Source organism: Balaenoptera ricei, chromosome 4, assembly GCF_028023285.1.
Source record: "Balaenoptera ricei isolate mBalRic1 chromosome 4, mBalRic1.hap2, whole genome shotgun sequence".
Taxonomy (NCBI): Eukaryota; Metazoa; Chordata; class Mammalia; order Artiodactyla; family Balaenopteridae; genus Balaenoptera; species Balaenoptera ricei.
Window position 1 is genome coordinate 75,301,679 of NC_082642.1, and position 24,342 is coordinate 75,326,020.

Sequence of the window (24,342 nt, forward strand, 5' to 3'; positions counted from 1 at the left end):
GTTTTAATTATAGATTTAATTCCTTTTATAGTTATAGAAATGTTGACATTTTCTGTTTCTCCTTGGTAAGTTATGTATTTTTTAGGAATTTTCCCCTTTAATCTAAATTTCCAAATTTTATGGCATAAAGTTATTTAAAATATTCTCTTACAGTATCTGAATTATCCATAATGATGTCTTCTTGGGATAGCTATGCCGTCTTTCTTATTTCTTGATCAGTCTTGTTAGACATTTATCAATTTAAATAGTTTTGTAGAGAACCCAAATTTGGCTTTATCTTCACTATTATATTTTTGGTTTTGATTTTATTAATTTCTGCTCATATTTTTGGTATTTCCTTTCTTTTATTTGAGTTTATTTTGCTCTTCATATTCTAACTTCTTGTGATGTTTGCTTAAATTATTACTTTTCAGCCTTTCCTCTTTTCTAATGCATGCATTTAAGACTATAAATTCCCCTCTAAACAGTGCTTTAGCTATATCCCACAAATTTTGATATGTAGTATTTTTATTATCATTCAATTCCAAATCTTCCTAATTTCTATTGAGATTTTGTCTTCTTTGATCCATTGGTTGTATAGAAGTGGATTTATTCATTTTCAAATTTATGGGTTCTTTAAGTTACTTTAAAATTTTACTTCTTGCTTAATTGCAGTGGGTCAGAAAATATTCTATATTGTTGATTTGTTTGAAATTTCCTGAGACTTTCCTGCTTTATGGACCAGGATATGGTCACTTTTAATAAATATTTCATGTGTATTTGAAAGAGATATATATTCTGCCATTGTTCAATATATATCATTAATTTGTTTGCTAATAATGTTCAAATCTTCTATATCTTATTTATTATTTGTCTGTTTGTTCTAGCACATTCTGAAAGAGGTAGATTAAAATATTCTACTGTAGTTAGGGATTTTTCCATTTCAGCTTTTAGTTTTTTTGATTTTTGCTTTATGTGTTTGGAGGCTATGTTAGCATGCATAGAAATTCAGAATTATTATATCTTCCTGTTGGATTGACCTTTTATCCTTATGAAATATATTTTTTATCTCCAGTAATATTTCTTGCTTTAAAGTTTTATTTTCTAATTTTAGTGTGGCTATACCAATTTTCTTTTGGTTACCCTTTGCATGCTGTATCTTTTCATATAATTTCACTTGCAACCCTATTTTTTCTTTCTTCCAGTTTTATTGAGATATAATTGACATACAGCACTGTATAAGTTTAAGGTATACAGTGTAATGATTTGATTTATGTACATCATGAAATGATTACCACAATAAGTTTAGTGAGCATCCATCATCTCATATAGATAAAAAATAAAAGAAAGGCAAAATTTTTTTTTTTCATTGTGATGAGAACTCTTAGGATTTACTCTCTTAACAGCTTTCATATATAACGTACAGCAGTGTTCATTATATTTATCATGTTGTATAACATATCCCTAGTACTTATTTATCTTATAACTGGAAGTTTGTACCTTTTGACTGCCTTCATCCAATTCCCCATCTCCCCAGCTCCACCTCAGGAATCTCAAATCTGATCTCTTTTTCTATGAATTTGTTTGTTTGTTTGTTTTTGAAGTATAATTGATATGCAACACTATGTTAGTTCCTGGTGCACAACATAGTGATTTGATATGTCTGTACATTACAAAATGATCACCACAATAGGTCTACTTACCATGTCACCATACAAAGATATTACATTATTATTGACTAAATTCCCCACACTGTACATTTCATACTCGTAACTTATTAACTGGAAGTTTATACCTCTTAATCTCCCTCGCCTATTTCTGTCATCCCTATTTCTTTAATGTAGTCTTGTAAGCAGCATATAATTGAAGATTTAAAAAATTCCAATCTGATAATTTTAGTCTTTTAATTTGTCTATTTAGCCTATTTATATTTAATATAATTAATGGTATATCATTTGTTTTCTACTTGACCCTCCTATTCTATATTATCATCCTCTTTTCTTGTCTTCTTTTATATTAGTCAGTGTTTTGTTTTTAAAATTCCATTTCTGCTCCTCCATTACTTGTTGGTTACACACTCTTTTACAATTCTTCTAGTGTCAACTCTGATAGTGCAGCATGAACCTTTGACTTATTAAAATCTAATATAAATTAATACTTTTGCTATTTCCTAAAAGACTTTTCCCTTTTCTGCCTTTTGTGTTTTTGTTGTTATGCATTTCAATTATACATGCATTTTAAATACCAGAAACTTTATTTTTATTTTATGCAGTCAATATTCATTGAGATTTACTCAGATATTTACCTTCCTATTGCTATTTATTCTTCTTTTTCCTTTTCTTCATTTCCATGCCTCTGTCTGTGATCATATTCCCTCCACCTGAAGAAATACTTTTAGTATTTCCTTAATTGTGAGTCTGTTAGTGACCTGCAGTTTTTGTTTGCTTGGAAATATCTTTATTTTATTTTGTTTTTTAAAGGATATATTCACTATATATACAATTGTAGATTAATAGCTAATTTCTTTCACCACATTAGATAGATCATTTCATTGTCTCTGGCTCCCACTGTATTCTGGTGAGAAGTAAGATCTCAGTCTAATTTTTCACCTTTATCATTTTTCTTTGGGTGCTTTTAAGTTTTTTTATCTTTATCTTTATTTTTCAGTAATTTTAATATAAGGTACCTACATGTGGATTTTTAAAAATTTACACTTCTTGGGGACTGTTTTTCTTCATAAACCTATGGATTTTTTTCATTTTGACAAATTCTCAGTATTATTTTTACCCCATTTTCTCTTTTCTCTCTTTCTGAAACCTCTATTAGATGCATGTGAAAAATTCTTACTGTATCTGCTTTATTTTACTCTGTGAATTAGTTGACTGTGACTGAGTAACAAATTACCCCAAAATTTATGGCATAAAACAAACATTAGTTATCTCACAGTTTCTCTAGATCAGGAATTAAGGAGCAACCATCATTCTGCCTTAAGCTCTCTCATGAGGTTGCAGTCGAGATGTTGGCCAGAGCTGTAGTCATCTAAAGGTTTGAAGGGGCCGAAGTGAACTCTTTCAAGACGGTTCACTCACATGGCTGTTGAAAGGAGGCCTTATTTCCTCAGCACATGGATTGCTCAAAAAGGCTGCTTGAGTGTCTCATGACATGACATCTGGCTTTCCCAAGATTAAGTGAAATGAGAGAGAATGCAAGGAAGAGACTGCATTGCCTTCTGTGACCTAGTCTTGTTAGTCATACACTGTTACTTCTGCCATATTCTGTTTGCTCGAAGTGAGTTAGTAAGTCCAGCTCATGCAACGGGAGAGTAATTAGGTTCTACCTTTTGAGAAGACAAATGTTAGATAATTTTTGGATATATTTTAAAACAACCACATTTTGAATTCTGTTTTGTCCATCCTTTTCTATTTTTGTACTTTATTCTTAAAATATTTTTTTCTTCCTTTCATTTTACAGATTGTCTTTTTAAGCTGAGTTTAATGTTATTAAACACATTGATTGAGTTCTTAATTTTGGCTCTTATCTTTTTCAATTCTAGAATTTCTGTTTGGCTCTTTATAAATTTTCCAGTCACTGTATATAGTTTCTAGCTGATGAAAATTTCAATCTTTTCAATGAAAAAAAGAAGCATAGCTATTTTAAGTGCATATCTGATCAATTTAATATCTGGAGCTTTTATGGCTCTGTTTCTCCTGTTGTTTATACTTATTCTGCTTTATATTGTCTTGCCTTCTCTTATGTCTTCTAGTTGATCTTCTGTGGATACTTTATTTGAAAAACTATTTGTAGAAATTATTTGGGAACTTGCAAGACATTACCTTCTTCCAGAGTGGATTTTTTTCTCTTCCTTCAAGTGCCTGCAAGCACTAACCTTTGGCATCACATTAATCCAACTTAGAGACTGATATTTTCTGGACTGTTCAGATGACTTGAAGCTGAGATTTCATTCTGGATCTCCCAACTCATAAGGTACAGCCCTTTGGGAGTGCCAATGCAAAGATGGAGGACTAACTAGAGCCCTTATCATTAGGAGGTCTGGACTCAATTTTGTTATTTTTGCTACATAAGCCTGTCAAAAAAGTGTTCTTTAGTATCTCAGTCACTTCACCCAAAATTGACAAATGCCATTAGGGCAGAAGAGGCCAATGTTCAGCTAACCTTTCTGGATTTCTGACTTCTCCAGTATCTTAGACAAGTTATTCTTTAAACTTGTTAGCTCTCCAACCCATTCAGGTCAATGTTTTATATATGTTATCCATCCTTTGTTGGTAGGATGATCTGAATTACTTAATCAATGATGACTGAAATCCAAAGTCTCTCTCTTCTTTATAGCAATAAAAAAAAAACTAGCAAGATCTAAGAAAAAAAAAACAAAGCTGGAGGTATAACACTTCCTGATTTCAAAGAATTCTGCAGAGCCATAGTAATAAAAACAGCATGGTATTGGCAGAAAAACAGATACATGGATCAATGAAATAGAATTGAGAGCCCAGAAATTAACCCACCCATATATGGACAGTTAATAAACAACAGAGGAGTAAAGAACATACAGTGGAGAAAGGATAGTCTCTTCAATAAATGATATTGGGAAAACTGGAGAGCCACAAGCAAAAAAAGAAAAAAGGAAAAGAAAAGAAATGGATCACCACTATATGATACCAAACCCAAAAATCAACTGAAATGGATTAAAGACATGCATGTAAGACCTGAAACCATAAGACTCCTAGAAGAAAACATAGGCAACATGCTCTTTGATATTGTTCTTAGCAATATTTTATAGATATGTCTCCTCAGGCAAGGGAAACAAAAGCAAAGATAAACAAATGGGACTACATCAAATTAAAAAGCTTCTGCACAGTAAAGGAAACCATCGAAACAATACGAAAAGACAACCTACCAAATGGAAGAAGAAATTTGCAAATAATACATCTGATAAGGGGTTAATATCCAAAATATATAAAGAACTCATACAACTCAACCCAAGAAACCAAACAATGCGATTTAAAAATGAGCAGAGGAGCTGAATAGACATTCTTCCAAAGAAGACATATGGATGGCCAGTAAGCACATGAAAAGATGTTCAACATCACTTATCATTATGGAAATGAAAATCAAAACTACAATGAGGTACCACCTCACACCTGTCAATGATATTATCTAAAGGACAAGAAATAACAAGTGTTGGTGAGGATGTGGAGAAAAGGGAATTAAAACTTCCATTTTTTTTTAAATTAATTAATTAATTTATTATATTTTTGGCTGTGTTGGGTCTCCGTCTCTGTGCGAGGGCTTTCTCTAGTTGCAGCAAACGGGGGCCACTCTTCATCGCGGTGCGCGGGCCTCTCACTATCACGGCCCTTCATTGAGGAGCACAGGCTCCAGACGCGCAGGCTCAGTAATTGTGGCCCACGGGCCCAGTTGCTCCGCGGCATGTGGGATCTTCCCAGACCAGGGCTCGAACCCGTGTCCCCTGCACTGGCAGGCAGACCCGCAGCCACTGTGCCACCAGGGAAGCCCCAAAACTTCCATTTTAATGTTCACTAACTTCTAATTGAAATTTATCATTTCCTTCAATTATGAATGTAGGCAACAAAACATCATGATATTAGTAGTACCTGTAACTTTGTCATCAATAGAAATCAGATATTTTTATAGCACATTCAATTTATAATAAATCTTAAGATATCATTTATATTTACTGTACTTCAAATTAGAGTATTTTGAAATAACTCTTCTTATTTAATGTGTTAATAAAGAAGCATCCTAGGTTCATCTTCTTTTTTCTAAGAGCTTCTATTGTCAGCTCTGCCAGAAGAACACATCTATGAGTAGGTGGTTTAATGAGAACTGTGCCCCCTCCTATCTACCTACCATGAGTTTTGAACTTCATATTCTCATTTGAACACATGGTACTTTTACCTCATCCCTATTTTGACTTTATGGTGTTAATTTTTTGATACCTAGTCTCTCTGGTCTAAACAGAGTCTCAGTGCTACTCAGCTCCTGGTCTTCTCTGTCTTGTTATCTTTGCCCTCAGTTCTCACATTGAATTGGTCGCTACATTTTGCTAACTGTAGGTTTGAATTCTCTTCCCTTTTCTTCTTCTTTGCTGGTACTGCCTTAGTTTAGACTCTCATCAACTCTTGGGTGGATTATTAGGGTAGCTTCCTAATTGGTCAGTTAGGCCAATCTGTGTGTTTGTGTGTATTGTGTTTGAAAAAAAATCACAATTCTCTGGGCTAGTGTTTGAATGATACACATTCAACACAGCAGTGGAAAGAGTATTGGGATGGAAGTAGGAGACCTGGGCACTAGCTAAAAAAGTACGTGACCTATGGAAATGATATGGTGGAGTAAATGGGATTTTCCTGAAGGAAATAGACTTTTTCCACTTGAAGGGGAGAAAGGACAATTTTTTTCCTATTTTCCTTTTCTCCTTTTATTAGGAGTAAAGGGGTATTAAACACAAAGTCAGAGGTACAGGGTTACATGGAGATTCCACTGATGTGAGTTGAATGGCTTTTGCTTCACAAGCTGTTCTTGCAGGAGCCAAGCATGGATTCAAAGTCAGATGGTACCTTAAGACCTCTAAGAGCTATTCTAGTATAAGCCACATTCTGTGTTGAACTTCCTATCTTCAGGTCTTCCATAAAGTCTTTTAAAAGTGTTACTCTACTGTGGAATTTAGGGGAAGCATCTTTTCCTCTCCAAGGTTAGGGCGGGGACATCAACAGGCTTTCTAGTGAAATTATCCTCAGCAGAGCAGCAGTCTCCAAAGGAGCAGTCCTGGAAGAGGCCGTGTACTATAGTGATGAGATGAGAGGGCATAGCAGAAGATACAGAGGAAATTATTCGGGAGCATGCTTGTGGCAACTCACTAGGGAACTCCCAGAAATTATTCGGGGGGGTGACAGGACGAAGAGAAACACTTTTAACTTCCAGGTAGTAGGCCAGTGGGGATCATATCATAATAACTTGAGTAATAACAAAGTCATTTCTGATGGTATGCACAGGCTGGTGACTTACGGGTTCTTCTTTAGTGAATAATTTGGAATTACTCTGGATCTCTTAAAAATGGTTGTAGATTCACTATGGCTCATAATCAGATGTGCAAACTGTCCAAGCCTAAGATGTAGAAGAAATACAGTTCTATATTGCTCAGAAGGCTCTGAGAGTTTCACCATTGTACACCATTGTATTTCCTTTAACTGGTTGATCATCAGCACCTGGGGAGAAAACATACAGGTTCCTGGGCCCCACCTCACACTTCCTGAATCAGCAGACTGTTTTGACTTAGAAGAAATACTCCTTTAGGGAGTTCTTCAAGTTGAAATGAAAGGACACTAATTAGTAACATGAAAATATATTAAAGTATAAAACACATTGGTAAAGGTAAGTGTATTGTCAAATTCACAATACTTTAATATTATATTGATGGTGTGTAAGTCACTTAACTCTAGTACAAAGATCAAAAAATGAAAAATGTAGCTAAAATAATTTTTTAATGGATACATAATTTAAAAAAGTGTAAAATGTGATATCAAAATCATAAAGGGGGGGGAGTAAAAGGGTAGAGTTTTTGTATGTGACTAAAGTTAAGTTGTTATCAGCTTAAAATAGGCTGTTATAAGTTTTTTTTTTGTAAGCCTCATGGTAACCACAAAGCAAAAGCATATAGTAGATACGCAAAACATAAAGAGAGAGGAATCAAAGACTGTCAATATGGAAAATCATCAAATCACAGAAGAAGACAGCAAAAGAGGAAGACAGGAACAAAGGAACTACAAAACAGCCAGAAAACAATTTAAAAAATGCTAATAGTAAGTCCATACCTATTAATAATTACTTTAAGTGTACATGGATTAAATTCTCCATTGAAAAGACAGAGTAGCTGAATGGACAAAAATCAAGGTGTGTATATATGCTGCCTGCAAGAGCCTCACTTCAGCTTTAAAGACATATACATAGGTTGAAAGTAAAGGGATGGAAAAAGATAGTCCATGAAAATGGAACCCAAAATAGACCAAGGGTAGCTATGTGCATAACAGACAAAATAGACATTTAGTAAAAATCTGTAACAAGAGACAAAAAGGTCATTATATAATGATAAAAGAGTCAATTAATCAAGAGGATAAAACAATTGTAAATATATATACACCCAACATCAGAGCACCTAAATATATTAAGCAAATATTACCAGATCTGAAGGCAGAAATAGGTAACAATGCAATAATACTAAGGGACTTCAGTAACCCACTTTCAACAATGGATAGATCATCCAGATAGAAAATCAATAGGGGAAGATAGGACTTGAACTATACTTTAGACCCAATAGACATAACAGACATATACAGAACATCCATCCAACAGTAGAAAAATGTGAGAATATACATTTTTCTCAAATGCACACATAACATTCTCCAGGATTGGTATATTTTTGGTCACAAGTCTAAAGAAATTTAAGAAGATTGAAATCATATCAAGTATCATTCCAAACCATGAGGATATGCAACTAGAAATCAATAACAGGAGGAAAGCTGGAAAATTCACAAATATGTGAAAATTAAACAACACCCTCCTGAACAATTAATGAGTCAAAGAAGAAATCAAAAAGGAAATTTTAAAGTATCTTGAGCGGGACTTCCCTGGTGGCACAGTGGTTAAGAATCCTCCTGCCAATGCAGGGGACATGGGTTCAAGCCCTGGTCCGGGAAGATCCCACATGCTGCGGAGCAACTAAGCCCGTGTGCCACAACTACTGAAGCCTGCGCCTAGAGCCCGGGCTCCGCAACAAGAGAAGCCACCACAATGAGAAGCCCGCGCACTGAAATGAAAAGTAGCCCCACTCGCCGCAACTAGAGAAAGCCCGCGTGCAGCAATGAAGACCCAACACAGCCATAAAAAAAAAAAATCTTGAGACAAATGAAAATGAAATATACCAAAACTTATGGGATACAGCAAAAGCAGTTCTAAGAGGGAAATTCTTGGTAATAAACACTTACATTAGGAAAAATGAAAGATCTCAAGTAAAAAAATCTTGCTTTACACCTCAAGGAACTAGAAAAAGAAGAACAAACAAGCCCAAAGTTAGTAGAAGGAAGGAAATAATAAAGATCAGAGCAGAGAGAAATGAAATAGAGACTAGAAAAACAATAGAAAAATCAATAAAATTTAGAACTATTATTTGAAAAACTAAACAAAATTGACAAAACTTTAACTAGGCTATGAAAAAAGAGAGAAGACAAATAAAATCAGAAATGAAAGATGAGATATTACAACTGATAGCATGGAAATTCAAAAGATCATAGGAGATTACTATAAACAATTATATACCAACAAATTGGATAACCTAGAAAAAATGGATAATTCCTAGAAACATACAGTGTACCAAGACTGAATCATGAAGAAATAAAATATCTGAATAGATGTATAATTAGGAAGGAGATTGAATCAGTAATCACAAATCTCCCAGCAAAGAAATGCCCAGGACCAGATGGCTTCACTAATGAATTCTTCTGAACATTTAAAGAAGAATTAATGCCAATTCTTCTGAAACTCTTATAGAAAATTGAAGAGGTGGGAACACTCCCAAACTCATGATGAGGTTAACATACCAAAGCCAGACTAGGACACTTTAAGAAAAGAAAATTTAACCAAAGAGGTGAAAGATCTGTACACTGAAAACTGTAAGATATTGATAAAAGAAATTGAAGAAGACACAAATAAATGAAAAGATACCTTGTGTTCATGGATGAGAAGAATTAATATTGTTAAAATGTCCATATTATCCAAAGCAATCTACCAATTCAGCACAATCTTTATCAAAATTCCAATGTTATTTTTCACAGAAACAGAAAAAACAATCCTAAAATTCATATGGAACCACAAAAGACCCCAGATAGCTAAGGCAATCTTGAGGAAGAAGAACAAGCTGATTTCAAGCTGTATTACAAGGCTATAGTAATCAAAACAGTATGGCACTGACATTAAAAACAGGCACATGTATCACTGGAAGAAAATAGAGAGCCCAGAAATAAAGCTGCATATATACTGCCAACTAATCTTTGACAAAGGTGCCAAGAACACACATTGAGGGGAGTCTCTTCAATAAATGGTGTTGGGAAAATTGGAATGAAATTGGACCCCTATCTTACACCACTTACAAAATTAACTTGAAATGGATTAAAAGCTTCAATATAAGACCTGAGACCATAAAAAGCTTCTGCACAGCAAAGGAAACAGTCAAGAAATGAAAAGGCAACCTGTGGGAGAAGATATTTTTAATCTGTATATCTGATAAGGGATTAATACCTGAAATATATAAAGAACTCATACAACTCAGTAGCAAAAACAAAAACAAGGAACAAATAATCCTGTTTAAAGTGTGCAAAGGGGGACTTCCCTGGTGGTCCGGTGGTTAAGACTCTGAGCTTCCAATGCAGGGGGTGCAGGTTTGATCCCTAGTCAGGGAACTGATATCCCACATGTCATGCAGTGTGGCCAAAAAAATTAATTAATTAAATAAAACTTTTTTAAAAAGTGCAAAGGATCTGAAAAGACATTTTTCCAAAGAAGACATACAGATGTCTAACAGGTATATGAAAAAGTGCTTAACATCACTAATCATCAGGGAAATGAAAATTAAAATCACAATGAGATATCACTTCACACCTGTTAGGTTGTCTATTATTAAAAAGAAAAGAGATAACAAATGTTGGTGAGAATGTGGAGAAAAGGGAACCCCTGTACCATGTTGGTGGGAATGTAAATTGGAATAAGCATTATGAAAAACAGTTTGAAAGTTCCTCAAAAAATTAAAAATTGAACTATCATGTGATCCAGTAATTCCACTTCTGGGTATACATCCAAAGGAAATGAAATCAAGATCTTGAATAGGTATCTGAATGCCCATGTTTATTATAGCATTATTTACAATAGCCAAGAGATTTTCCATATACCCTGTGTCCCCACACATGCATAGCCTCCCCTATTATTAACATCCCCAACCAGAGTGGTACATTTTTTACAATTGCTGAACCTACAAATGACACATCATAATCACCCAAAGTCCATAATTTATATAATGGCTCACTCTTGGTGTTATACATTGTATGGGTTTGGTCAAATGTTTAGTGATATGTGTCCATCATTATGGTATCATACAGAGTATTTTTTACTGCTCTAAAAAATTCTCTGCGCTCCATGTATTAATCCCATTCTGCCAACCCCACCGACCTCTGGCAACCACTGCCCTTTTTACTGTCTCCATAGTTTTCCTTCTCCAGAATGTCAAATATTGGAATGGCACAGTGTGTAGCCTTTTCATATTGAATTCTTTCACTTAGTAATATGCATTTAAGGTTCCTCAATGTCTTTTCATGTCTTGATAGTCCGTTTCTTTTAAGGACTGAATAATATTCCATTGTTTGGATGTTTACTAATCCATTCACTCACTGAAGGACATCTTGGTTGCTTCCAAGTTTTGGCAGCTATAAAAAAGTTGCTATGAACATCTGTGTGCAGGTTTTTGTGTGGACAGAAGTTTTTTATTCATCTGGGTAAATACCAAGAAGCATGCTTTTTTGATCATTTGATAAGAGTATGTTTAGTTCTGTAAGAAACTGCCAAACTGGCTTCCAAATTGTCTTCCAAAGTGTCTCTTACATTTCCATCAGCAATTAGTGAGTTCCTGTTGCTCCACATCCTAGCCAGTATTTGGTCTTGTCAGTATTCTGGATTTTAGCCATTCTAATAGGTGTGTAGTGGTATCTCATTGTTATTTTAATTTGCATTTCCCTGATGACTTATTATGTAAACCATCTTTTCATATGCTTAGTTGACATCTGTATATCTTCTTTGGTAAAGTGTTCAGATAGTTTGCCCATTTTTAATCAGATGTTTGTTTTCTTATTGTTGAGTTTTAAGAGTTCTTTGTATACATTGGATAAAAGTCTTAGATATGTGTTTTGCTAATATTTTCTCTGAGTCTGGGGCTTGTCTTTTCACTCTCTTAACAGTGTCTTTCACAGAGCAGAAGTTTGTAGTGATAGTAGCAGGTAGTTTGATTGTGATAACATTGGAGTTATAGATCAAATTTGGAAGAGTTAACACCTTATTCATATTGAATTTTCCTATTTGTGAACATGTAATATCTATCCAGATATTTTAGTTTTCAGCTCAATGTTTTCCATTTGTTTCTTTTGTGTAGGTTTTATTTCTGTACTGTGATATATATTTGCATTTATTACAAACATATTTTCCTTTATATCCTTAAGTATAGTTTTATAACTCCTTTAAAATCATTGTCAACTAATTCCAACATCTGGGTCATCCTGAGGTCACACTTCATTTACTGTCTTTTCTCTTGAGAAAACAGATTTCTCTTTCTTCATATGTTAACTAACTTTGGATTATATCCTGGACATTGTGAAAAATATGTTGTCAAGACTCTGGATTCCATTATGTTTTAAAAATATTTTTTACCTTTTGACTCCTTCACTCATTTCTCTCACCCCCAAACTCCCGCCTCTGGTAACCACCAATCTGTTCTCGGTATCTATGAGCTTGAATTAATTAATTTATGGATTCCATGTGTAAGAGGGATCATACAGTATTTGCCTTTCTCTGTCTGTTTCATTTAGCATGATGCACTTGAGCTCCATCCATGTTGGCACAAATTGCAAGATTTCATTCTTTTTTTTGCTTGTTTTCTAATAACAGCTTTATTGAGATATAATTCACATATCATAAATTTCACAATTTTAAAGTCCACAATTCAGTGATTTTTAGTATATTCAGAGTTATACATCCATTACCACTAATTCTAGAATATTTCTATCACCCCAAAATGAAATCTTGTACTCATTAGCAGTCCCTTCCAGTTCCTCCAGCCCCTGTATACCACTCTTTCTATCTCTATGATTTAGCCCATTCTAGACATTTTATATAAATGGAATCATATGAGGAAGCCATTCTTTAGTAGAAGTGACTAAAGCTGACACATAGAAATGAAAGAGAGAGACAGGGACAAAGGGAGGGAGAGAGCAAAAGATTAACTCATTTAACTTATTTTGTCCATAAGTAATTCACATATCTTCCCTAGACTCTCACCCACTAATCAAGAGGAAAAAACTGTTCAATATATTTTAAAGATTAGTCCAATACAATAATATAAACCATCAGTGCAGCTAAAACTCAGATTCTTTTGAAGAAATAGGCAAATCCTTGGTAATATGAATCCTCCCTTGGTTCAGTGGACAGAGAATGTGCTTTGGAATCAGACTACTAGATTTAAATTCATGTTCTATCATTTACCAACTACATCACATTGGGCTACTCATTTCCTACCTTGGAGTCTCAACTTCTTTTTCTGATAAGTCAGGATAATAATTCACAGAGCTTTTGGAAAGATTAAGTGAGATAACGTATGAGAAGAATATAATACAGTTCCTGGAATGGACGATAAGTTCCATTCTTCCTTGGGAGTTTAGGCATAAGTGGGGAATGAAGGAATGGCAGAGTCTACGAGAAAGGAGTATTTTCCCTTCTATAATGTGGAGTTGTTGGGAGGCAGTTGTTCCACCAGGGACTATATATATATATATTTTTTAATTTAATTTAATTTATTTATTTTTGGCTGCGTTGGGTCTTCGTTGCTGTGCACAGGCTTTCTCTAGTTGTGGTGAGCGGGGGCTACTCTTCCTTGCGGTGCACGGGCTTCTCATTGCGGTGGCTTCTCTTGTTGCAGAGCACAGGCTCTAGGAGCACGGGCTTCAGTAGATGTGGCACGTGGGCTCACTAGTTGTGGCTTGCGGGCTCTATAGTGCAGACTCAGTAGTTGTGGCAAACGGGCTTAGTTCCTCCGTGGCATGTGGGATTCAGTATTTGGCATCTATATAAATATTCTAGATCTACCATAACAAAATACCACAGAATGGGTGGCTTAAACAACAGAAATTTATTTCTCATAGTTCTGAAGTCTGGAAGTCCAAGAGCAGGATGTTGGCATGTTTGACTTCTCCTGAGGCCTCGCTCCTTGGATTGCAAATGGACACCTTCTTGCTGTATCCTCATATGGCCTTTTCTCTGTTCATGCATAGCAGACCCCTGGTGTTTCTTCCTCTTCTTATAAGGACACCAGTCATATTGGATTAGGACCCCACCCTTATGACCTCATTTATCCTTACTTACCTCTTTAAAGGCCCTGTCTCCAAATGCAGTCAATTTGGGGGTTAGGACTATAACGTATGAATTTGGGGGGACACAATTCAGCCCAGAACAGCATCTTTTTAGTCTCATGACATAACTGAGATCTAGGAGAGCTGTGCTTATTCCTCCTAGGCAGGGATGTAAAGTTTAAAAATAAAAAAGAAAGAAAAATTCAAAATCAGCTTCCCAAAGAAAATACCTGAATTATGAGTGTCAAGGCCATCCCTAGCTGGCTGAGTGACAGTTGTATAGCAGAGCTCTCCTTGGTTTTGCTTTTCTGTTAGTGAAAACAAAATTTGTCATATGGAAGCAATCAGCTGAATATTTCCAACTAATTGTTAGTTCCCTTTAAAGGCAAAGAAGTGATAACAAAAGTAAAAGTTTATAGATATATTTTCTCTCTCCCTAAATATAGGTGCTGTTAGCAATGAGAAATCCAGAATGCCATAGTTATTTTACAGGGAGAAATGAAATTGTTCTATAAATATCATAATTTCATTTTAGATGGTGTTGTTGGTTGCACATAGTGCCTCAGTTAGAGAATGTTCTTTGAACACAAATATTGCAGACATTGGTAGCAGATACATATAGTTATGGTAAAGCTAGCTAAGTGCAATGTCTTCAGAATGGGAGTGTACTCATGACTCACCAGTTGCTGGTTGCTAAATTAGTAGTAACATGCTACCTCACTGCCCATTGGTCCTCTTTCTATGAAACTGGCTTCTACATGATGTTAACCAGAAACTCATCTTTAATGCCAAATTCTAGGCTTGCTTCAAATATTTGGGAGCCCCCTAAGGGGGCCTTGTTGGTTCACTTTTGTGCCATGTCGTAGAGATCATGTTTCCCTAGCCAAAATATTGGGACTCATGATTCTGATAATGAGATAGAAAAACTGAGATTGAGACCATTCCAGCACATCTAGGGTATACGATATAGTGTACGGTACCTATAAAGACAGGCCTAAGATGCTTGGCAAAGAAAGCCATTGTATCGTCTACTGGCTGAACTGTTTCTGGAGAGGAACTCCTATGGGAATGGGTGGACATGGGTATTCTGTAAGTCTTCAGAGTAACTTCAGCAAGAAACCAGAAGATTCTGGTTCAATTGGGACCTTAATTAAATTGAATTGATTAGAATATCCATGGGAAGCCCACAGCTTCCAGTGTACTTTTTGAAACCCATGACCAGTATGAACTTTGTTTTTCAACCTGTTTGCTAAAACATTTTAAGCAAACTAAATGAATCTTTCTTTTGACTGTGTTTCTAACTGAATTACCATCTGCTATTTGGAAATCATAATTAGTTTTGAAATTTACATTTAAATATAAATTGTGCACTATCACACTGATTGGTCTAAGATAAGGAGAAGAGAACTATTCTTATAGTTTGGTCTTATTATTCACTCCAATGCTTCATCTATTACATGGAATCCCAAATGTATCTTAAAAACCCTGATTGGTATATAGAGGCTTCAGCTGCTTATTATTCTTTCCTCAGCTCCTCATTTTTGCAGCATCTCTCATTCATTTAGAACACGGTTTTAATTTCCATGGCCACCGTGGCTTTTCTGTGTTCTCTTAAAGGAAAACTGCCAAGGTTGATAGGTTCAAATTTGACTTTTCTTCCTAAGTGCATTTATGCATTGCCAAGATCTTCCTGCTTCCTTACATGCTTTTGATTTTAATCGTTGATGCATTGCCAGTTGACTCAAGGACCAAGCAATTACAATAATGTCAGCCCTCAAATCTGATTGTGTAAATCCAGAACAGTACGCTGCTTTTCTTTGTAGTTAAAGAATGTAACAAGAACAGTGCCCAGGAATCAATTTAAGAACAATAGGCTGTTGAGTTAAAGTATCATTATCATTAAGAGGTATTTTTACAATGCTTGGCATTTTTCAGTGGATGCAATGATTAGATCTATGTTCTCAGCCCACTCCTACCATGGCTTATTTGGTGACCTTGGGCAAGTCACCCTAATGCCTCTGAGCTTTCTCATTTGTAAAATGACAAGTTGGATTTGATGTTTTTCCAGGTTATTTCAGATTCTTAACTATGGTTAATAAAACTACTCTGCTGAATACTTTTCAAGTTAATCCCACTTTTATGAATAAAAATGGAACCACAGTGGTATTGAAACTCTGGGTTATACAGTAAGTGTTATAAAACTGATTTGAATTCCTAATTCTTTTTATAAATTTATTTATTTATTTATTTTATTTTTGGCTGCATTGAGTCTTCGTTGCTGCACACGGGCTTTCTCTAGTTGCAGCAAGCAGGGGCTCTTTGTTGCGGTGCGCAGGCCTCTCATTACGGTGGCTTCTCCTGTTGCGGAGCACGGGCTCTAGGCTCATGGGCTTCAGTAGTTGTGGCTCACGGGCCTAGTTGCTCCGCGGCATGTGGGATCTTCCCAGACCAGGGTTCGAACCCGTGTCCCCTGCATTGGCAGGCAGATTCTCAACCACTGCGCCACCAGGAAAGCCCTGAATTCCTAATTCTTGATTCACGCTAACACTACTTTATTGGTTTTAAAACTTGAATAATACAGGGACTTCCCTGGTGGTCCAGTGAGTAAGACTCCATGCTCCCAATGCTGGGGGCCTGGCTTCAATCCCTGGCTGGGGAACTAGATCCCGCATGCATGCTGCAACTAAGTGTCTGCATGCTGCAGCTAAGATGCTGCATGTCCCAGAGAAGATCCCGTGTGCCACAACTAAGACCCGGTGCAGTCAAAATAAATAAATAAATAAATGTTTTTAAAAAAGCTTGAATAATACAAAGACAACTTTTAGAGGAAAAGATATTTTAGACTCCTGATGTGGTCAAATTATTTATTGTGAATTATGTAAATATTTAAGAACATAAAATTAAGCATACATGTCTTATGCTTGTAGTTTCTGCAAAATAGAAGGACATCAATAAATTAAACATAAAAGACCTAAAAATTTAATTTAACTTAATAAGCTGGAAGATGTTGTTTTACTGAAACCTAATCATCTATTACTTGATCCTGTCTTATGCAATGGGTTTCTTTGACTTTGGCACACTTAATTAATAGTGCCATGTCATGACTCAACTGTTTAACCAGTTTCCTTTATTTATTTGCACAGTAAACTGGGATGTTATCTGGCCTCGACTAAGTGCAGCCATATCATTTACTTACTTAATCTATCTTTCCCTTTCCTTTTTAGCTTTTAATAATTAAAGCAGTACAATTTAGTGCCAGTGTAAATGTAACACAGACATGAGCACTGAAGTTATGTGGCAGAAATTAGTTATTTATTTGTTCATTAGTAATTCATATACCAGATACTTCTATGTCCCAGGCCCTGTTCTAGGCACTGTGGATACAGCAGTGATTAAAAATGAAAAAGGCTCTGCCCTTACAGAGCTTATATTCTACTAGGAATCATCAGATGATTTAGAATATTAATTTTAGATTATTATAAAATGAAAATAGAAATAAAAATATTCCTATAAGGAATTTGTTGACCCTTGGGAATAAGTCCATGGCACATTCTAAGAGATCCATGGAGGGGCTTCCCTGGTGGCGCAGTGGTTGAGAATCTGCCTGCTAATGCAGGGGACACGGGTTCGAGCCCTGGTCTGGGAAGATCCCACATGCCGCGGAGCGGCTGGGCCCGTGAGCCACAACTGCTGAGCCTGCGCGTCTGGAGCCTGTGCCCCGCAACGGGAGGGGCCGCGATGGTGAAAGGCCCGCGCAACGCGATGAAGAGCGGTCCCCGCACCGCGATGAAGAGTGGCCCCCACTTGCCGTAACTGGAGAAAGCCCTCGCACGAACCGAAGACCCAACACAGCCAAAAAAATAAATAAATAAATAAATAAAATAAATAAATAAAGTAGCTATAAGAGATCCATGGATCCAAATTTGAGAAAGCTTGCTCTCTTTAGTTTCTTTCTTTTGCACTATGAACTTCCTAACTTTTGCAATACATTTAAAAATAGAATAGTTTATCTAGTTCACAACTTTAGGTAGAATTTTAATTTGCAAGGAGTTGCAACCTGGGCCACATTGCCCAGTGAGCTAAGTTAAGGCATCATGGCAAAATGGAAAGAGCATCTGTTCAGGGATTTGAAGACTGGGACTCTTACCTTGGTCCATCATTTAGCAGACTGTTGTGACCTTGAGGAGGGCATTTAATCTCTCTGAACCCCAGTTTTCTCATCTTCAAAATTGCAAGGGTGCCCTAATCATTTATTCTTATCCTTTTTTGGGGAACTATATAACTCTTTGAGAACCAGATGAATCCTATGAAGCCTATCCATACTAAATGGCTTTTACACACAAAATTTTGCATTTGAGTTCAGATGATTTATGAACTCCCACTACTCAGAGATAACCACTATTAATATTTTGTTGTAAATGTTTTCCGTTCTTTTAGTTAGTGCTTGTTGTCTGTCTTAATACATTGTGGCAATGTTTCCATGGAAAAATATTCTTCTTCAACATCATTTTAATGGATGTATTGTAATATATTTAAGCATTGGCTTATCACTAGACATCATAGTAAATCCCTGTCTTTTGCGTAGTGTCAATTCTGTTAGTGGTTATTGTATCCCACATTTCTTTTGTAAATTCCTACTACCCAAATTTTAGCCGTATGTTTTGGGTGAGATTGCTTTAGCAAACCTGTATGATCAGGATCAGGGTGGATACATAACCAAGTTAGAGCTAGCATGATGCAAGAACACATTTGACAGAACTTCTGGGAAAAAGAAGATTTTCATGCTCTGGATTTGGTGGTGTTCAAATGATGACCATTAAGTGGACCAGTTAGAAGATGAAGATGATCCTCAGAATAAGCAGACTCAGAAGATTCATTCCGGTGACATTGTTGGAACCTGAATACAGCCTTAAAGCCTGGCTCTCTTGGTTTTGTTTTTTTGCCTTTTTTTTTTTTTTAGTTACAAGAGCCAACACATTTTCTTTTTGTTTAAACCCTTATAAATTGAGTTCTTGGTCACTTGCAACCTAAAGAACCCTAAATATAGGCATTTAGGTTACTTTTGAAATTTTGGCTATTATAAATAGTTACAATGAATATCCTCACACTGTTAACTCTTTGGACTATCTTTAATTATTTCTTCAGTGTTAATTCCTAGAATTCTTGAACATGATTGTCTGGCTCTGTTTTCTGCATCATGTATGGCAGAACTCATTCAGTTACAAATGGATGTGGATTGAATGGTTTATTAGCGTGAACCAATGGTAATATAATATTTTTTCTTTCCAAACCAGTATTCAATCCACGATTATGCATTGCACTTAGTAGTTATGCTTCTGTAGTCTCCTTTAACTTGTAGTAGTTCCTTGATCTTTTTTTTTTCTTTCGTGCCATAGATACTTTTGGAAAATATCTGCCAGTTGTTTTACAGAATGTCTCTCAGTTGGGTTTGCCTGTTTCCTTATGAGTAAATCCAGGCTAGGAATTTTTGATAGGAAAATTATATAAGTGATGTTGTGTCCTTCTCAGTGCATCATATTAGAGGGTATGTGATGTCAATTGTCCCATTATTGGCAACATTAACCATTTTCCCTTGGAAATTAGTAATATGTGGGAAGATTCTCTGACACTGTGTGAGTATCCTTTTCTCCTTAAAGTAACACCCAATAGTTATAACATCTTTTTCTGATTATTGCTTGAATTATTTCTGTGATAGTTGTAAAATGGAATTTTCTAGCTCTATCATTCCTTTAACATTTATCTGCATAATTTATGACATTCTGCAGTTAGAATGAGCTTTTCCTTCTTATTCATTCATTCATTCATTCATTCATTTATGTTTACTATCAGTATGTACTCTTGCATTCCTGTTTTCTTAAATGTATTATAGTTCTTTGTTATTGTCAGTCTTTGTTAAAATAAACTTTTAACTTTGGAATAATTTAGATATACAGAAAAATTGCAAAGATAGTAGAGAGAGTTCCTGTATACTCCTCACCCAGTTTCCCCTAATGTTAGCATCTTACATTAATATAATTGTCAGAACTAAGACACTAATGTTGGAACATTGCTGTTAACTAAATTAGAGACTTTATTTGCCTTTCACAAGTTTTTCTAGGATCCAATACAGGATACCACAATTCAGTTAGACAATATAGTTCCTTAGTTTCCTCTGATCTGTAGTGGTTTCTCAGTCTTTCCTTGTTTTCATGACCTTGACAGTTTTGAAGATTACTGGTCTGGTATTTTGTAGATAGTCCTTCACTTTGGATTTGTCCGATATTTTCTCATTATTAGACTGGGGTTATGGGTTTGGGGGAAGGATACCACAGAGGTAAGGTGCTTTTTTCATTGCCTTATATTTAGGTGGTGCATGATATTAACCTGATTCATCACTGATGACATTAACTTTGATCACTTGCTTAAGGCAGTGTTTGCTAGATTTCTCTACTGAAGTCTTCTATTTTCCCCTTTCCTTTCTCTATTCTTTGGAAGCTAGACACTTTTCTTTGGAAAGAAGCCCACACTCAAGTGGATTTAAATTAAGCTCCACTTCTTGAAGGAGGGAATATCTACATATATTATTTGAAATATTTTATCGTCTCTAAGGTATATTTGTCCCTTCAATTTGTTCCCATTTATTTATTTATTAAGTCATTTGTTTATATTGGTATTGACTCATGCATATTTATTTTATTCTTTGGGTTATAATTCAATACTACATTATTATTTTTTCTGCTCAAATTGTTCCACTGCAAGGGCCAGGGAAGATGAGATGAGATGCCCTAGCTAAACAGTGAAACAAGAAAAAAGGGACTACTAATTCTTCCTTCCTCTGCCTTTTGTTCTATTAAGGCCCTCAAGGGATTGGATGATGCCCACCACATAGAGGAGGGTAGTTTACTTTACTGAGTCCATTGATTCAAATGCTAATCTCATTCTGAAACACTCTCAGACACACCCAGAAATAATGTCTGGGTACCTCAAGTTGACAATGTTGTGGTCAGTCAACTTGACATACAAAATTAGCTATCACAATTATGTTCTAAAGCAGGGGTCAGAAAACTTTTTCTGTAAAGGGCCAGATAATTATTTTAGGCATTGTGGACCACATGACCTCTGCTGCTACTACTCAACTCTGCCATTACAGAAATCAGCCATAGACAATATGTAACAAAAAACCTTGGATGTGTTCCAATAAAACTTTATGTGCAAAAAGCAGGCAGTGATCTGGATTTGGTCAGTGAGCATAGGTACTTGGATTCTAAAGTTACTTAGATTTTTTTTTCTTTTTTAATACATTTTTCTTAGGCTGAGGACATATAGTCCCAGTTCCTTGCATTCTTTCTTCTTTTCTTTTCTTTTTTTTTTTTTTTTTGAGGTCATATTATTTATTTCAAATGGAGTTATATTCTTATTTCTCCTTGCAGTCAGTTTTAGGGCTTGCTTTCCTAATTCTTGTTGATTTAATTTTATTAATGATTAGTAGACATTTTGATATTCTTCTTTCCAAATTTTGTTTTGTACCCTGGGCAAGCTGCTTAATTTAAGAGAAATAACTTTGGTTTTCTAATTTAAGAAATTACAAGTGTAGGCAGAGAAGTTAAATAAGAAGATTGCCCTGACACTGTGCTAAGTGCTTTACATACAGTATCTTAGTCAATGCTCATCATAGTACTACCACATTTTATTGAATCTAAGATTCCATAGATTATAAGACATGCATTTTCTCATTTCAGAGATGTTAAGTTGTTAGAACTGATACAACACGATATTATGTAGGTACTATTATTTTTATTTTAAGAGGGCATAAATTGAATCAGAAAGGTTAAGTTATTTGCCCAAGAGTACATAGCTAGTAGGTGGCAGATTCAGGAAACAAATCCAGATTTTTTTCCCCTAGATGTTTTCTATTGCCTTCCTTCCCTTTTCCCTTCTCTCCCTTTCTACCTTTCCCCCTTCCTTTTAAAAAATTAAATTTTTTTTCCCCCCCTGGGCTTACCATCTTTGTCCAAATTTGGCTCATCTGAGTGCCTCTTTATTTAACAAGCTGCCTCCTTAACATCGTCTCAGGTTTTTTGAAACCCACCTTCTTAGGAATCCTTACCTTTTCAAATACTAGAAACGAGTTGGGGATTTCCCATTATCATGGCTTGTTTGGAATGTGCCACTTATATATTTTATTATTTATTTTATATAACATTAAAATTAACTTTCAGTAACTATTATAGGTCATTTGTATTATCAAACCTTTGTTAAATGTTTTCACAATTTTGTTTAACCAAAAAGGCCCTTTTAGGTATTGTCCATGTCAACATAATTTATTTTAACTTATAAATTTCTAGGGAAACAAAGTTGGCATGGCTATATTTGCTTTGGGATAGTATTATGTATATATATGCTTTGAGATAATAAAAGGATGATATGCCTAAGGGATAAATATAGGAAGAATAATTGTCTCTAATTGAGTCACATCATGAATGGACCTGTATATTGTCACATATTCAAATATCAATACTAACAGTATTACTGCTACTAAAAAATAATAATATAAAAATAACAAATAAGTAGTGAACATTTACTGAATGTTTCCTACATTCAGGCGTGTTTCAATGTTTTATGTGTATTAATACTTTAAGCTTACTTTCTTCTGAAATTCCATAAATAAGTACAATTATTATTCCCATTTTACAAATGAGGAAAATGAGACACAGAGAAGATAAATTATTTGAGTACTGAATTAAGTATTTGAAGTTATTTCACCTCAGTGATGATAAATATAGTACATTATAGATATATGTAGTGAAATAAGGAGAAATAAGGTCATGAAATAAATTTATTTCCAAGATATTATTTATTCTAAAGCCCCCCTCCGATCTGGGGTCAGACTCTGAAGTTGTATGGGAGAGGCTTGAATATGGATTTCAGAACGTGGAGCCAAGGGAGCTCTGAAAAGCAAAGTTCAGGGTATAGTGGCCATTGTGGTTGCTTCCTCATTCCCCCTTCTCTTGGTCACCTGATTTTCTTTTCTTTTTTTTTTTTGGTCACTTGATTTTCATTTGAGTATCTACTCCTTTGACTCAGTGCATGTGTTTGTGGGAACTTGACTTCACTCCTGTCTCTAGGGAGGGGATTGCATATGCAGCAACATAATCCTATCACCTGGCCAAGATTTTGGTTCAGAGGTGACATATGGGCTGATTTGGATCAAAGAAAGTGGACAAGATATTTTCTGGCAACATCTAAGAAAAAAATCTCTCTTTATCTTTCTCAACTTCCAAAATGTTTTGTTCGGATAAGAAGCCTAGAATGCTGCAGCCGTATTGCTACTATGAGTGAAATTGGCCTTAGGATAAAGCTGATATGCAAGAGAAAGCAAAGAAAGAAAGTAGATCTTAAGTGTTCTCACCACACCAAAAAACAATAACAAAACCAAAAAGTAACTATGTGAGGTGATAGATGTGTTAATTAACTTGACTGTGGTAGTCATTTCACAATGTATATGTATATCAAACCATCGCTGTACACTTTAAATATATACAATTTTTATTTATCAATTATACCTCAATAAAGCTGGGGGGAAAAGAGTGAGGACATCTTTTAGTCACTAAATCAAGTAACTGAGAATCCTGACCTACCACCAGACTTCTAGTCAATAAACAGAGTCAGTAAACTCTGTTTTAAGAAAGCTAATTTAAGTTGGATTTTATGTCACTTGTAATGCATGCCACCTGATGCAAGGGGTAAGGAAAGAACTTAAGCTAGAAGATAGGTCAAATGGTACATCAGATTGAACGAGTTGATCTGAGAAGTGGAGAATAGGAATGTAGCACAGGACAGAAATTGGAGACATTAAGATAGAGTCAGGAAAGTTTAGAATATTGGACAGGAAGGAGTTGAGCTGGTAGAAAGTATATGAGTTGAGGGGTTGTTTTTGCAGGCGGGAGGAAAAAACTAAGTGCACCAAACTAGTTCAGAGCTTCTGGATGCTTGCATTACACATAGACTTGGCTCTGAAGAAGGGGTCAAATATCTTCATATCATCACCTTTGGCTGTGGAAACCAGATTTCTTTACAAATGAATGCAGACCACAAAATGTGAAAGCTGGCTTGTTATTAAAATATGTTAAGACCTCCACTTTCTCCCACAAGAATGAACTACTAAGGAATT